Source organism: Physeter macrocephalus, chromosome 5 (genome assembly GCF_002837175.3).
Source record: "Physeter macrocephalus isolate SW-GA chromosome 5, ASM283717v5, whole genome shotgun sequence".
NCBI lineage: Eukaryota > Metazoa > Chordata > Mammalia > Artiodactyla > Physeteridae > Physeter > Physeter macrocephalus.
In genome coordinates, this window is record NC_041218.1 from 10,464,544 (window position 1) to 10,483,204 (window position 18,661).

The following is an 18,661-nucleotide window of genomic DNA, read 5'->3' on the forward strand; positions in this document are numbered from 1 at the left end:
CCCCCTATCTAAATTCCCTCAGGCAGTTCAGGGAGAGGTAAAAGTTTTTCTTGAGTCTGCTGGATCTTGATTGCCTTGGGCTCAAAATGATCCACAGGCCAAAGTGACACATTGTGGGGTGACATATTCTGCTCCCCTTCACCCCAAGGCTGAATCTAAGGACAGTTCTTAGAGAAACAACAAATGATGTGAAGAACTGGCCTCTTTGGCAGTCATTATCCCTGGGGCCCCCGCACTCCCACCCATCACAAACAAAGAACCTTAGACATTCAAATAAGTTTACACATTCCAGTTAAAAATGATCCAAAAAAGAAACATTATTTTAGAAAATAAGGTGAAGAAATATTAACATACAGTATTAGGGGTTTGTGTGAAACAGGAAAGAAAATGATATTTCCAGAAGTCCTGGTTTTGTAAAGTAGATAGATATTTAAGAAGGTAATTACGTTAAATAGGTCAGAAGATGTTGGGAAGAAAAAGAAAGATAAAATGGCTTAAGAGTACACATTTAACATATCCAAAATTATAACATTAATTCTGAACTCTTAGCCCCATGTGAAACCATGTAATTGAATTATGTTTGATTTTACCTTTAAATTATTCCCATGATCATCAAAATTTTCAGGGCTTAGATGTTTTATCTCTCTTATTTACTACTGTATCCCTGGGATAGAGAGTGGTGACTAGTAAAAACAGGAATCACTAAATATTTGCTGAATGAATGCATGGATAGATGGTTGATGATTAGATGGATAGATACATCTTACATTACATTTTGGACACATTTGTGGTCCTAACTCTTCTAGATTCAGATTTTTGTTATATATGATAAAAAGCAAATAATAATATTATCATAAATAGATACCACCATAAACATGAATAGGGAAGCATAGGGTTTCTACAGAAACATTTATTCTTGTGTTTCCATGGTGACTTCTGGTGACACCTGTTATTTATTCAAATAATTTTGCCTTTCTGCCTAGGGCCTGACCTAAACTCTAAGATGTGAGGACTATCCCTAGTTTTCTTTGATGTAAGACAGGAAAAAGAGAGAAAGGATATATGAATACCTCCACACATCTAAACAGTGATTTTCTTTTTTGTTGTAAATAAACAAGTAGACAACACAGACATTAATTATAATGTTAAATTTGAACATAATCTATACTGTACCTCTATAAAGTTCCTTTATTAAATATAATGGTCCAATTTTGCACAGATTTCTTTTCTATTTGGAACACTATTTATTGCTAAATTTGTGATTTCCAAATAAGCCTTCTTTAAATGAATAAATGAAGATGTGGTACATATATACAATGAAATATTACTCAGCCATTAAAAAGAATGAAATAATGCCATTTGCAGCAACATGGATGGACCTAGAGATTATCATACTAAGTGAAGTAAATCAGAGAAAGACAAATATCATATAACTTATATGTAGAATCTAAAAAAAAGGTATATATGTATATATATATAGAGAGAGAGAGAGAGTATGCCTATATATAGTGCATGCATATATACACACATATAACATATATATAAACATACATATGTATATATCCTATATGATTCTGGTTTTCAGTAAGCTTGCTAAACTCTATTTTGAGTCAAAACTATAAAAAAACCCCAAGGCTTCAGTTTCATGACTGAGTACCAAATTAATAAACTAAAATCAGCATATACTCTCATACATACACACATATATAACTGTTTAGAAGATACAGTGGAAGAAAAGATTCTACTTACAATGGCAGAAACACCATAAACAAAAGATAAAATACCGAGGTGATCACAAAATGTCAATAACACAATAGAAATATGAATTAAAAACATGAACAAATATTTCCCCCAAAGATGAAGTGGTTCTTTATCATATAAAAAGTTGGTGAATTTAATTCATAACAAGAGAAATGCTAATTTAAACTACACAGGTTTACATTTTTTTCACTTATAAGTTTAACAAAAATCCAATAAAGCATTAACATCCTCTGTTGGTAAAGCTATGGCAAAACATACTACTAGTTACATGGCTACCAACCTCTATGAAGAACAATTTGACAGTATTTATCAAAATTACAAATGAATGTACTTCTTGACTCAACAACCCCACTTATGGGGAGTTTTCCTACAGTATCCTTCCACATGTACAAAATATCTTGGGTATGATGTTGTTATTAATTGTAGGAAAAAACACAAAAGTCTGTAAACAGGACACTGGTTAAATAAACCATTGTACTATCTCACTATAAAAAAGAATGAGAACACCCTATCTCACATACTGATATTCAAAGATGTTCATAATGTGGTATATACGAAGAAAGCAAAGCCTAGAAGAGTATGCATAGTATGCAGCCTTTTATGAGAAAATAATAAAAATACACATTTCTCTATTATATTTGAATCAGGTATCTATGTATGAATACAAGTTAATAAAAATAGTTATATGAAAAAGAGCAGAAGTACTGGAAACATGGGACAGAACTTTAAAGCCAACTATACTGCTTGGTAAATTGCTTTTTTTCTGTTATTATTATGCTTTTTAAAGTAAGCATTAGGCCAAGCATTTGTACATTTACCTGATCATGTCATTGGAAAATATTTAAATAACATTTCCCATATGCACTAATTCATTCTCACTGAATTAAAATGTTTATCATCATTACCTGATACTGTACTAGAAAAGGCAGAAAACATCTTCACATGATGCTTATTATCATTGACGAGATAATACTGCATTCTTCTACTAAACTTAGTTGTTCTTGCTTTCTCATAAGACATGCAAACATAATTTTCTTTTGCTATTAGCACAGGTTTTAAAAAATTTCTCAGCTTTGATTTTACCTTGCAGATGTTATAGAATTCAGGCAGTTAGATTTTGATCTTAGTTTACAGCTTACTAATTAAAGTATGGTCTGAAGTACCACCTGGAAGCTTGCTAAAGATGCAGAAAGGAAGGTTCCAACCTAAAACTATAGAGTCAGAATCTGCATTTTAACAAGAGTCTCAGATGATGTCTATGCCCTATAAATTTTGAGAAGCACTGATTTACAGGCAATACACCTAGCTTTTTTGGCTACTTCTGTATATTATATACGTGCAGTATTTACACATTTTTTAAAGTCCCCTGTAAAGTTTTCTACATTGTATTTTATTTGCCATTTTTCTTTTTCTCTCTCTTAACTTTTCTTTTCTCTGCTGAATGCTTTCCTTTGTCTAAGTTCTTTTCCTGTTCTTCTGTTGTCAAGACATCAAGAGATTTTAGGCTGTGGAATCTGGTCAATTTCAGTACTGTTTTAACCTGTGCTAGAAAATTTAACCCTTTAAGAACGTCCTTGCAATAATTTTCTTCTATCTGTACTATTTTAATCTGTTTCTGATTATGGGAGAGTTTCATTTATTTGGATTCTGCTGAGGTGGCAGATTGGCAGGGAGTAGGGGCAGTGAGAGAGTCTGCAATAATTTTTCAGCATTACATGATAGATAATCTTAAGAAAACCAGCTATCTGGGCTCACAGAAAGGAGTTATTTTTAAAAGGATCGTTATTCTTGAATATCTAATGATTATTTTTAAATTTTATTTGGGGTGTCAAGAATCCATTTTGAGAATCTTAAGAAAACCTTTTCCAGTAAAATACTTTAAAGACATGCATATAAAAGTTTGCATATAGCTTCTGGGCATTCATGTTCTCTGAAACCTACACATGGATCTTGAAGTCCATGTCCTAAGCTCAAGCTAAAATAAATACGAATATCTACACTTCCTTATCAGTGTTTCAAACAACTAAAAAATACAAATTGTCCTGGGAAAGAAAGTAAATGTTTGGTCCTTGCTGATGCACATTAATTGTGAAATACTGGTATAATCATAACAAACCAAATGAAATATAAATTTCCGTTAGTAAACTGAAGATAATTAATTCCCTTTCAGATGATGAAGTGGAGCAGTCCAATAACTATTTGTTTTATGATGTAAAGCTCCTTATATGCAAAACTGTAGGGTCGGGAATGCTCAGCCAAGTGAGCAATTGGGTTGGCTGCACATCCTCAAGTGCTGTATAATTTAGGTCAAGCAGGTTAATTAGCATATTATTGTTTGGCCAAATGAACAGCACGAAGTTGCCAAACCTAAATTCCTTAAATAGTAACACATAAATCTTGGTACTGTGGCACTTCTACAGATGGCAGCATACTATCTGATGGATGGAAAGGGCTGCTTGAGCATAACATTAGGATTCAAAATAGAAAAAGAACTCCACACTGAACAAATTTCACTGGGGCAGCAGAAATTTATCATGTTTGTTTGGTCACTGTAACTCACATCTTGCCAATTCAACCTCATAAAGAAATAAAGGGACATATACAGAAGGTAACAAAAGGGTGAGTTAACAAAAACAATTTATGCGAAAATAGTGTACAGTAAACTCCATTCTAAGAAAGGAATGATGTAAAGTATTGTATTGTTGCTTTGCTTTGTATGAATAATGTAAAGTTCCAGATCTCTGTTTTTTATTTATCTTGGTCCTCACGTTATTACACAGTGTTTATGTAAGCATATGGTCATGTATTCACTCTCTATTTTATTGTTTTTGGCCTTCTATCCAAAGTGCATTACATTTATCCTTAAATTAAAACAGAACATAATCACAGACAATGCATTATGATAGCAGTCCCCAAGGAAAAGTTTAATAAGTAGAGAAAATGACTTCAACTTTTTAACTCAAGATCTTTTGGAAATCCTAAGTTAAATCCTGTTTGATGATTCACTGAAAGGATTTACATGACCCAGAAGAGCTGTTATACTCATGGTTACAGTTTATTACAGCAAGAGTATATAGATTACATTCAGCAAAGAAAAAAAAAAGTGTATAGGGCAAGACCAGAAGAAACCAGGCATGAGTTCCATTGTCTTCTCCCAGTGGAGTTATACAGTTGGTATTCGATTCTCCCAACAACGTATGACAACATATGTGAAGTGCTGACAGCCAGGAAATTTCACCTGAGCCTTGGTGTCTAGGGACTTTATTTGAGAGTTAGTTACCTAGGCATGCAGCACCTATGTGACTAACCTCAACTACTCAGATGTGAGCCTCCCAGAGGTCAAACTGATATAACATGGCTCAAGGCCCCAGGAATACGTGCAAAAATTGGCATTTACCATAAATAATGTTAGCATAATCTGTCTGGTGGGGACCAAGGTTTCAGTTATGCAAAGATATTCTTACCAGGCAGGATAATCCAGTGGCTCAGAGGTTATCTCCCAGGGGCCAGCCAAGGGTGAGTCCTGAAGATCTTTGGAATGTGCAGGGTTTGACAACCCAGCATGGTGAGTTAACCCTTCAAGGCACACAACGTAAAGGGAACAACAATTGTGACTATATATCCACTCTAAAGTTTGACCTCACTAACTGCTCTTTCCCCTAATTTCTTCTGAATTTCTTGTTGTCATAGAGTCTCATAAGACTGTATTTTTGCTCTCAGGAAACTCTGATCTCTTTCTATGCCCAAGTATAAACATACCCTATAACTTTATTTTTTTCTATTCAGGCAGCCAAACAGATGTATTTTTTCAAAGCAATGGTGGTCATTATCAAGTTATTTACTCAGCATCCAAATATATGAATTTTAGGGGAAGCAAGATTCATCTCATTGTAAAGAAGCTAAAATATCTACAGCTTGTGTTTTCTTTCCCCTCAGGTTGTTAGCAGGTGGGCATGAGACCTCAGATCAGCTAATGATACTATTCCACCTGGGATTGAATCTGGAGCAAATATCTCAAAGAGAGAGACAAAAGTATTCCTCCCAGATGCCTCTAGCCTTGATTAATTCCTACCCATCATCTTCATCCTTTCCAATTTTTCTGCAAGCTATACAATTTTTTTCAGTAAATTAAGTTTATGTTAAAATTTCCCTAAGTCAAATTTTGTTGCTTTAAACAAAGAACTTTGGGTGCTGTAAGAACTCTACTAAGAAATTTAAATAATACAGAAATGAATGAATAGTTATAAGGAAGATTTCTAAATTTGTAACAGAAATCTAGTAACAGATTTCATAATATTTTAGGGTTAGCATAATTTTTTAGGGACTCGGATACCCTCCAACGACTACCAATTTCTTTCCTAATTCTGTCTGAGCAAATTCTAATATGAGGTGACTTCTATAGGTTCTGTTGTGAAATCTACTGAGAGTCTCAATCTCACCCTGCTACTTCCTGTTCTTTCTCTAAATGTGACTTCAATATCACCTCTAGTCCTGAGTTTCACTGTATTTCTCAGTTCTCTGGCCCTATCAAATTTCTCTGAATGTAGAGCTAATAAGGATGAAGACTCTTATTAAGTAGTCCTAAAGTTCTGCCTTATACCTCAGGTTATTTTATATTAAGACTAAATTTCCTACACCCTTCCTGAAGAATTTCTGTCCCTAAGCCTTAAGGAAATTTAGTCTGCATTCAGGGCCAATCTTACTCTACATTTTTACTGGCACTCAGCTTTGTCTAATTTCACTATACATCATTTGATTTTTGATGATGGGACACAAGGTTTCTAGAGGGCTTTATGAAATGAAAACACAATGGTCTTTTTATCTTTTAAACAGTCATGCCCAATCTAAGGTCTTCCATTGAATTCTTATTCTAGATGAAGAAAAATAAATTTTTTGGTTTAGTTGCAAAGCAGAAATTCTTAATAAGTCCTAAAGACCAATCCACTCTTCAACCCAGGAAGAAAGTTTCCTGCCCTGATTCTTGAAACCTCTACTGGCTATATCTCTTCCAATAAACAAGAAGAGTTTATAAATCAAAGTGATGTTCCCACTTCAAGTTGCCCAGTACCTTTCTAGATTATAATTCAGACTCCTAGAGCCAGAGACCACTGCCCAAATATCCCAAACCTACATAGAGGACATGTGCAGACTTCTTCCCAAGGTCTATTCTCCTAAGAGAGGCCATGTCACAGATGTACTTATCCCTAGGTCCAAGGAGCCACCATATGCAGAGGTGTGTAAAGAGCTCGGGCATGTGGGCTTTGTGTTCACATGTATGCACGAGGTCTCTCACAGTGTGGGGCCCAGCAAAGATAGGAAGAAAAGACAGAAGAGCCAGAGGGATGAGACCACCATAATCCTGCAAATCATTATAAGAAGCCAAGAATTTTAAATTCAAACAGGGCCTTTCAGGCCATTATGGAAGACTTTTGTCTAGGCAAGAAAATAGTTTTCTGGCTTTGTTTCAATTTTAAAAATATTTACACCTATGGTATGTTGCCTCCACTTGTACCCATGTTCCAGGCAAGGTTGCTAATCTCAAAAAATGACCCATCTCCTCTGGGGTGAGTCCTTCAAATCTATAAACCTTTTATAGAATATGTTTTACAGAAGGAATTAATATATATTTTGCAGAAGTTATATAGACATATTCTCACTTAAGAGGATGATTTCACATATTTTTAAGATTGTCACACAATTATTGGAGTAAATTTATAAAACCTAATTATAATATTCAGAAATTGTAGAATAGGATCCATTTCATGCAGAACCTACATTTTGCGTTTCCACTTCAACCAGTTCCTCACAACTTTCATTCTTTTTATCTATGTGCTTTTGCTGACTTTTTATACACAATGGTAGAGAAGAAAGACTGTCCTGTTGTGGGTGTGAAATCATCTTGGGCAGGAGAGCTGGGGCTCTAAGCCAGGGCTCTGATGTGGCTAAGGTTTAGAGAACAAGGACTGCGTATTACAGGAGGAACTTGGTTAATCAAAGATTTGGGGACGGAAGGTAAGAGAAGACTAAAATAAAAGAGTCAACTCTGAGGGGAGAGAGCTAGGCAAAGCCTAGACACAAAATAAAGAGGCTATCACAGAAGCCAGGCAACATGGAACAATAAGTTTTAGAAAAGTGAATAAAAGATCCTGGAGAAATTCCTTAAGTCTTCTAGTCACAAAAGAGAATAGGACACTTGTGCTTGCACTTGTGAGTGGGAGGATGTCTATTGGGGGGAGGCAGTTCAGACACTGTGGGTATGAATGCATAGCCATTCTAATTAAAAGTGAATGCTTCCAAGATGTAATTATGAAAGAGCAGCCTTGCTTGTTAAGCAAACGTGTCAGGGGTGGGGGCAGTGAGAGGGTAATGATAGGTACAAAGTCTAAGAATTTAAACAAAAGCAGAAAAAAGGATTAAAAGAAGGAAGGGGGGGAGGGAGGAAGGAAACATGCATGTTCAAAAGGTAGATCTGGGGAAATAACATGAATCCCTGAGAGATTTGAATAATAAATAAATTGTAAAATCAGAAAGGAAAGAAGAAAAACTAAGTGTGTAATTTTAGGGCAGATTAAAATGGCAGAAGAGAGGTGAGAAGTTGAATGTAGTCCAAGAAAGCACTCATATAACAGATCAACAAAGGCAGAGAGTAGGTAAGATTTGGGGGAAAGGAAGAGAGACAGAAAAGGACATGGGATGAAGATTGATCAAGTCAAAATCTTTAGATATTATGGGGACTCCAAGTACTATTCCTACCACAGATACCATTGAAATCTAGTTGACAAGCAAAAGTCATTCAGTCACCCAGTCACTATTTACTGAGTGCCTCCTATTTTCTGATCTCTATGCTTTATATCACCTATAAAGTGCTGAACAGAGGAAATATGATCCCTGATTTCATGGGGCTCACTGTCTATGGGAGCAATAGATGATGAAAATAAAAGTTTACACAGATTCATAAATTAATATAAATTGAGGGGCTGAATTGCCAAATATAAATTGTGGTGTTTTAAAGAAATATTTCAATATTAAAACTGGGAGTTCATGGACATGATCACTAGCAACTAATATTAATGCATGATCTGAAATATGAAGGGAGAATTAGCCAAGCAATGAGAGATACTAGGAGCAGTTCAAGCAGAGGAAAGAGGATGTACAAAATCCCTGGGTTGAAAAGGAGATTTGATGTATGTGGGTTGCTGAGGGAAGGCCAGTCTAGGTAAAGCACAGTGGGGAGGAGTAACAGAGGGCATTATAGCGTTAGGTAATGTCTGCTGGTTTGTACTAAGGACTTTGATTTTTTAATTGAAATATAGTCTCTCTACAATATTATATAAGTTACAGGTATACAATAGAGTGACTCATAATGTTAAAGGTTATACTCCGTTTATAGTTACTATAAAATCTGGCTATATTCCCTGTGTTGTGCAATATAACCTCGTAGCTTATTTTATACCCAATATGTTGTACCTCTTATTCCCCTACACCTATGTTGCCCCTCCCCCCTTTTCATTTTTATCCTAAAGAATAAATACTCATTTTCAGTACAAGGTGAGACCAGACCAATTTTTGATGTACCTAATAAGTCAAAGAAAGAAATCAAGATGGGTTGGCTTTAAAAAATAAAAATGCGATATGTTGAATCAAGTGAGTTTTTTAAAAATACAGAGATTGTAAGATGTCAAGATATACAGGCATCTTAAGGAATATGAATCTTAAGGATATTGGGCTAGAGACAACAGAGAATATTAATAAGTAAAGAACATATGTACCAAATATAAACTCAAGCTCTTCCATGTTCATGTTGAAGGTAAGAAACTTTGGATCACAAACAGGTCTTATGAAAATGGTTGAAATAGTTTGTTTAATTGGAATATTCATAAACAATGTACAGTGCATCAGAATATCATAGATTCTGTAGCTCAACACAGCTGTGTTACATGGTAGTACCATCTCTCATTCTCCAAGGAAAGCAAGAAGAAGTCTGTATACTCTATGATATAAAAGTGATATGACATCAGGCCACTCACCACATGAAATTTGGAAACATTGCCAGGAGAGCTACTGAAGGATATCTAAATGAAATGAACTCAATTCCATATTTTTTGTATGTTAAATAAAAACTAGAATATATCTTTTTATGTTTAGCTGCTTATATGTGATTTTTTTTACATTAGCTCTAACAATATCTGGAAACATGAATTCATCATGACCACCAAAGAAATCCTTCTTACAAATGAGAAATAATGAAAAGGGCTCTGAAGTTAGAGTAGAAGATTATTTCCCAGTGCTAAATTCTTTACTCAAAAGTACCTAAAGCATTTCATCTTATCTTCTTCAACCCTCAGTTTTTTTTCTTATGCAAAATAACTATCAATCCACATTTACTCTCCATTCTCACTGTGCATGTCAAAAGAACTAGTATTTTGTCATGATTTTGAGGGCAGGCTCTGTATTTATTTCTAGGCTCTACTACTTGGCAACTTAGATAATCTCACTGTATCTCATTTTCTGTATCTATAAAGTAGACTCCCTCCTGGAGTTATTGAAATTAAATCTTTCACAATAGCACCGAGAATATACTATGGGACCAATGGATGTTATTTATTGTTTAACATTTACTAAATGAGACTATATATGTAAAAGTACTTAAGATTATAAAGTGTTATACAAAGTGCAAGCCATTATAATTTTTATTAAGTGACATTTTAATTTTCTTTTGAATTCAAAGGGCATCAATATGAAATTTAGCCTTTTATGACACCCTGTTTGTGGCTAATTGTGACAATTGTCAGTCAGTATTAAAAGAAATGTATCTGATTGCTTAATATATGGCAGATATGAATAGTCAGGGTTGGCAGTGCCAAATATTTTCACAGTCTACTCAGCAACCACTCTCCATCATTCTCCATCCTGTTCTGGGACTCTGAGCCTTACCTGTATGGATTGTATCAACAGGATAATGATGCTTCTTGCTTCCAATTGAGGTCAGCCAATAAGGAGTTCTAAAATGATCAGAGAAAGGGAGGGAACATTGGTTCTTTAGTTATTTTCATTCTCTGCTGTCCCTAGTCCATATCATCAACTTGTAAACCATGTATTCTACTGATTCCTTTTCTTATGTTGGTCGTCTCTCTACCAAAGCCCCTTCTCTACTCAAGGCAGCCTCCTTTATATAACTTTGTCTCCATCCCTTTGTCACTTTGGCCCTAGGAGTGGTAGCAGCTCCACTGCTGATATTCCAGGTCCCTGCACTATTGTGGCTCCCTAATGTCCCTCCCACACCTCTGTCATAAGACTCATTGTAAATAAGCCTGCCTTGAATGATGCTAATTAAATATCTTACTGGTTGGACCTTGACTAATACAGGAATCTTCAATTATTCTCAATTTTCCTCTATCAGATCTTTCATCTTAGACAATATAGACACTATGGCACCATAAAGCCCAAGCATCCCTACAGTGACAAAACCCTATAAGAGTCAGTTCTGAAGGGCTGAGGTGCTCAATTATTCATTTCACAGGCAATGCCTGTCAGAGGCTCTAACACTTCTTAGGAAGAAGCCCAAGAAACCGCCTGTGTTAGTAAGTTAGTGTTATAGCCCAAAAGACTTCTTGAGAGTCTAGAGGGGAGGCAGGGAGAAAAAAACTTGAGAAGTGGAGCTGTCACCCTGCATGTAGGAGTATAAGTTGACTAATTTCTAGTTGGGCACATATATTAATGTGCCCTCATTTGTACCTCCAAGCTGGTGATGCCTATGTATATTCAAGATACTGTAACAAAATGTGGAAATTAGTATATAGAGATGAGTCTAGAACTTAATCTAAAACTGAGAAAATCCTACTACGGAAACTGCATAAACCAAAGCACAGAAGCAGGAATAGATATGGCATTTGTGAGTCTGCAAAAAGGTCAGCCTAACTAGAGAATAGGTTAGATGTTTAGAAAGGAAATAATATTTAACATGTACCCTAGAACTGAGCCAGTTCTTGAATGAACATTGAAGAGTTTAGCACTGGTTAAAAAGTCAATGTGCATTACATCTATCAATTGAAGCACTCAGTGGAAATTTTATAAAGTATCATTTAAATATTATTCTAGCAGCTTTCATCAAGAAAGTATGAAAGTTAACAAATATTGCCTGTTGGACCACAACCTAAGGTGGTGGAACTAATACTACCCAGGAAAGAAAAAGCATCCGAGAGATATTTTTAAATGGTTGATTATGATCAGACCTTGGTTTCTAATTTTTTAAAAAAAAAGAAAGAAAAGAAACCAGTGATCCTGGGAGAAATGGCTAATTCTAGGACTGGAGTGAAAAATATATGAGATAAGCCTAGAGCATTATAGTGGCAGAAAGCAAGAAAATGCTTAAAAAAAAAAACTCACAAGGATTGAGATTTGTTAAGGGACACAGTAGCCAACTGAACGAGCAACAAAATAAAGTACTGTTAGATTATTTCTCCAGGTATAACATGAATATCCGTGAGTCCACACTAATATAAGTAGACGACTAAATAAATAAAGAGAGGAGAATAGGCAAATCTACTATGCAGAAAAATTCCAAATAATTTCTGTGCATACGTCCCACTCCTTGGGTGTGGACTGCTCAGAGTGATTTCTTTCCAAAGAATATAGTATGGAAAAAGAGAAATTTTACAGTGGAGGAAACCTGACAAATGTGATCAAGGTCGACATCCACAGTGATAAATCATGCTATATTCTGTGTTCTTGATATGATGTGGTTAACCTCTGTCATCTTTTTCCCCAGTTCAATCATGAGAAAAACACCAGACAATTCCCAATGGAGAGACATTGTACAAAATACCTAATCAGGACTCCTCAAAACTGCCAAAGTCATCAAAAACAAGGAAAGTCTAAGAAATGGTCAAAATCAAGAGGGCCCAATGGGGACATGATGACTAAATCTAATATGGTATTCTGGAAGTGATCCATGGAACAGAAAAAGGACGTTAGATAAAAATTAAGAGATCTGAGTACAGTATGGACTTTATTTAAGAATTTTTCAATAATGGTTCATTCACTGTAACAAGTGTATCAAACTAATGTAACATGTTAATACTAGGAGAATCAGTGTGGAGTATATGGGAACTCTTTGTTCTATCTTCACAATTTTTTTCATTAAAAAATTTTATTTATTCATTTAAAATAACAATGATAAATCCACTATATTTTAATGTAACATTTTAATAACAAAAATTATTTTTCAAAACAAAATTTAGTGAGAAGGGTGGTGTTGTTTTACATTTCACCCATCTCTTTTTTTTTTTAATTTTTATTGGAGTATAGTTGATTTACAATGTTGTATTAGTTTCAGGTGTACAGCAAAGTGAATCTGTTATACATACACATATATATACACTCTTTTTTAGATTCTTTTCCCATATAGGTCATTCCAGAGTATTGAGTAGAGTTCCCTATGCTACACAGTAGGTCTTTATTAGTTATCATTTTTTATATATAGCAGTGCATATATGTCAATCCCAGTCTTCCAATTTATCCCTCCCCTCCTTACCCCCTGGTAACCATAAGTTTATTTTCTACAACTGAAATTCTACTTCTGTTTTGTAAATAAGTTCATTTGTACCCTTTTTTTAGATTCCACATATAAGCAATATCATATGATATTTGTCTTTCTGTGTCTGACCTACTTCACTCAGTATGACAATCTCAAAGTCCATCCATATCGCTACAAATGCCATTATTTCACTCTTTTCTATGGAGAACAGTTTGGAGGTCTCTTAGAAAACTAAAAATAGAGCTACCATATGATCTAGCAATCCCACTCCTGGGCACATATCCTGAGAAAACCATAATCTGAAAAGATACATGCACCCCAGTGTTCATTGCAGCACTATTTACAATAGCCAGGACATGGAAGCAACCCAAATATCTTCACAATTTTTTATGTAAATCTAAAACTGATCTAAAATAAAAAGTTTATTTTTTTAAAGCAGGCCTATGTGAATATAAGTAAATGTCTTATGTATTAGAAACACTTATAATGTAAATGAAAAAAGGGGATGAATTCTTGTCCATACCCACAATCTATCCTCACTGTGGACTTATAATGTAGTGCTTTCATTTCTATTTTTTGTATAAATTATATTAGAGTAATATTTTTAAAGGAATAAATAAAAGCATTGAGCAATCAGTCAAAAAAAAAAAGAGTGATTAGGTAAAACAGTGATTCTCAGCTGGAAGATTATGGAAATGGGAAAAGTTATGCAATGAAGAAAATGTCTTTTTCCAGTTGTGGGTGTATGAGATGTCTGAACAGTGTGTGTGTGTGTGTGTGTGTGTGTGTGTGTGTGTGTGTGTGTGTCTCATATAAGCAATATCATATGATATTTGTCTTTCTGTGTCTGACCTACTTCACTCAGTATGACAATCTCAAAGTCCATCCATATCGCTACAAATGCCATTATTTCACTCTTTTCTATGGAGAACAGTTTGGAGGTCTCTTAGAAAACTAAAAATAGAGCTACCATATGATCTAGCAATCCCACTCCTGGGCACATATCCTGAGAAAACCATAATCTGAAAAGATACATGCACCCCAGTGTTCATTGCAGCACTATTTACAATAGCCAGGACATGGAAGCAACCCAAATATCTTCACAATTTTTTATGTAAATCTAAAACTGATCTAAAATAAAAAGTTTATTTTTTTAAAGCAGGCCTATGTGAATATAAGTAAATGTCTTATGTATTAGAAACACTTATAATGTAAATGAAAAAAGGGGATGAATTCTTGTCCATACCCACAATCTATCCTCACTGTGGACTTATAATGTAGTGCTTTCATTTCTATTTTTTGTATAAATTATATTAGAGTAATATTTTTAAAGGAATAAATAAAAGCATTGAGCAATCAGTCAAAAAAAAAAAAGAGTGATTAGGTAAAACAGTGATTCTCAGCTGGAAGATTATGGAAATGGGAAAAGTTATGCAATGTAGAAAATGTCTTTTTCCAGTTGTGGGTGTATGAGATGTCTGAACAGTGTGTGTGTGTGTGTGTGTGTGTGTGTGTGTGTGTGTGTGTGTGTCTTTTAAGAAGCATAATAGATATTGTGGGATAATTTTACATTGGAGTAAAAAGTTAACTTTTTTAAATTCAAAGTACATGAACAGAACTCAAAATTATCTTGACTGATGAGAACTAGACCAAAAATATATTATGTTTTGTGCATATTAGTTATTCTCAACTCGAGGAGAGAGTGTTTCATTATGTTTAAAGAAAGGTGACAAAAGAGAAAGCTTGAGAATCATTAAGCTGTAGCAAATGCAAGCCAATCATAAATTCAAGGTTTTAAGCTCTGTGTCAGAGACAAGAGTGATGACACTGATACACCCAGAAAACCAGAACTGAGATTGTTTCAGTAAAGGGAAGACTAGCAAAATTACTAAAAAAAAAAATAAAGAAAAAAAGTTTGGAGAGGGAGTGGGGGCCGTATTTTGAGAAACCAGTAATCAGATGGAAATAGAAAAATTGTAAAATAAGATGTTACAGATCTGTGAATTATGAGCTTAAAGATAAGAGTTGACTCTTCTTCAGAGGAAAGACAGAGAAGAGCTAAGGGCAGAGGAGTCATAAGAAGAAACGTTGAAATTATAAAGTAATGACACCAATTACATAAGTGTCAGGTCAAAGTTTCCTGCTCTATTTGGGAGTTACTTACTGGGAGGCCATTGAAGTGAAACAAAGAGAGGGTTTTAAAAAGAGGTTGAACAAAATAATCAAAAGAAGCAGGGGTCAAGGAGGATGACTTGGGTAAGAAGAGACTTGAATTAAGTATTTGGAAACCTAAGAATAGCTAAGCTGTAACCTCTCTGAGTTCAAGGACTTTGTCTCGTTCATTATGGCTCGTAGCATTTGGCACAGTGCTTGTCATATAGTAGGTGCTCATTAAGTATTTGAGTGAATAAACAATTATAGTGGAGCACATGGGAGCAAAACTAGCCTGCAGAGAGTTCAGAAGAAAGAATGTGTTAGGAAACAGACAGTAAGGTTGTTAGAATAAAGTGATATTGTAGATGAGAAAGAGCAGAGTCAATTGAAGGGAAAGAGAAGAAAGAAGGTAAAGAAAAAAACAGAGCAGGATAAACAATGGTGCAAGAAGGGAAAAATAGATATTGTTGAGCTGTTATTGTCACTGTTTTTAGTAAGTAGTTAGTGGCAACTGGGCTTGCCCACAAGTTCTGGTGACATACAATGACGTGGTGGTATGAAACGTCCTCAGGGTGTTCCAGACCAGTGAGTATTCATGTTGAAACTATCTTAGTGCTCTACCATTATTTATTACGAAAGGAAAACGAAAAGGAAAAACGAAAGGGAAAATTAATGGCTAATTATTCTTAATTACCTCCAACTAAGTAAATACCTACAATATAAATTCAATGTGGGGTACCCTAGCTCTCAAAGGACACCCTGAAAAGAGTCCTGTTTTCCCTTGAGAACAGTAAAATAGATACAACAAAGACCCTGTTCCACATCCCCACAAAAAACCCATCACGTTCCTTCTCATTTTCTGAAGGCATTGAACTCAAATGAAGTGGGTATTGATGGAGAAAATGTCTATTTCTGGCACTTTAGAAGCAACCTTCTGTAAAGTGCCCCATATGTTAGGACTATTTCAAATAGCTTTAAACAAAAGGAGAGATTCTATATTGTATGCATTTCCTCTATAAGAGAAAAAGAAGAAGAGTGTTACGAGATAAGATTAGAGAGGACGTAGTTCAAGGTGCATGAGGTGAGAGAGGAGGGCATGGGACCTGGGTGAAGGACTAGGTTTATTAGACGTCAAAATTGCATAGAGCTTGCTGTATCCTCTCCTCCTGAATGTTTTCACAAAGTGCATCTTTAATACAGTCCAGTAATTTTCGTAAAAGAAAGAAAATCTGATTTGTCATTGGAAATTCTGATGTATTTTAAGAAGATAGTATTTTCATTAAGTAATTCATCCTACTAAGACCCTTTTCTAATTTTGTTTCTCCTCTCCTCTATAAGTGCTTTCATTTATGATCTTTTATTAATGGTATGGTACTTTAACATCAATAACCATTAAGCATAAAGAAAATGTGGATGTTTAATCAAAATGATTTCCAAAAGTTTTCAAGTGTTTTGCCATTAAGTTTCAAGTCTCTGAATACTTAAAACTGAATTATTTAGGCTATGTTGAGGAAAAAAAATTCCAGAGGTGAAAAAAATTGCAAAAGAGATTTAAATAGAAGCAATAAGCTTCTTGAAGGGATTAGCAAGAAATAGAATCACATTTACAAACAACAATCGTTGCCTCCTAATAAAATGATTGTGTTCACCCAGGTCTAAAAAGACAACATTCCCATTCAAAAGATCATTGCTTTGCAAGATATTTAAAGCAAGATCATGTCCACGGTACAATACAAATAGTAAAGTTAGGAATTAGTGTTTGGGTGTAATGTTGTCATTTATATTCTATAACACAGAACATTTAATAAATTAACTGTCAGCTCTGAATTCCTTACAGTTATTTGTTCTACAAGGTTTATTCTGTGGTTGCCTTCTTTTGAGAACTGTTAAGTCAACTGACAGGTAGAAAAGTACGTAATAAAGCGTGTATGTCCTTCTAAACTCCTAGTTCTGTGTTGACACTAGATATTTGGTATTCTTTCACACAGTAAAAGTGTAATTTACTAAGTTCTACTTTACGCCAGTCACACTAGCTGTACTTGGGGTATATGCATTGGGATATACGCCTTGGGATAGCTTGTTATGTCATAACGGGGTATATGCATTGGTGTATATGCATTGGGATATATGCATTGGGGTATATGCATTGGGATAGCTTGTTATGTCATAATGTTTCCTAATAAAAGCCTGCCACTTCTTAGTTAAACCCCTTTGGAAGAGGCCAAGAAAGTCCTATTTTGTATGGTACACTTTTGAATAGCGAACACAGCTCTGGTGAAGTTTCCATGTGTTAAAAAGTTGATACACAGTACTATATATAAAATAGATAACTAATAAGAACCTACTGTATAGCACAGGGAACTCTACTCAATACTCTGTAATGGCCTGTATGGAAAAAGAATCTAAAAAAGAGTGGATATATGCATATGTATAACTGATCCACTTTGCTGTGCGCCTGAAACTAAAAAGTACTTCCAAAAGTACTTCACTCAAACTCAGGGAGAGATAGAGCTCAAGAGACTATAACTCATTATTTCATGGCGACTCCCTGGTGTAACCCTCAAAAACACTACATTCATCAGCTTTAATGATCTCTCACTAGTCCTCACTAGGGATCTCTCTGGAATGTTCTACCTTTAGCTTCTGCCTTTTCATAATGTTAATTTTTTTCACGCCTTTTGTTTTTGTATTCCTATTAGTTTTGAGATATTTCACTTTATTAGCTGTACTACATTCATCTTTTCATTGTTTCTGGATCTTAATGTCAATGTATACTATTTTGGAAGTTTATGACTGCTCATTTGGGGGCTATTTTTATTTACATACTTAAAGTGATTCTCTACATTTGATGAATTGGTATCATAGCAGAGAGAATGTATTGTGAAGTGCTGTATGACTATTCCATCTCGAAATCCCTTTTCCTAATGCATAAAGTGCACAAGTTGACAAGGCTTTTCTTAATGTTTGAAACATGAACAATATTTCAGAAATAACATTGCTACTAACCTCCAATACTAAAGGAAGGAAAGCAAAGAATTCAAGGACAGCTGAAAATACACAGGGCAAACAGAAGTGCTGCCCATTCAAAGAAGTGCTGTTTACGTTTGCCAGAATTAGAAGAAAAATAGACAAGAAGAAGGTTTTTCTTTTCTTATACCTGCTGAAAAAAGCGCATGGATTTTCAAGTTTTGCAGGCACGGATAATTTGAT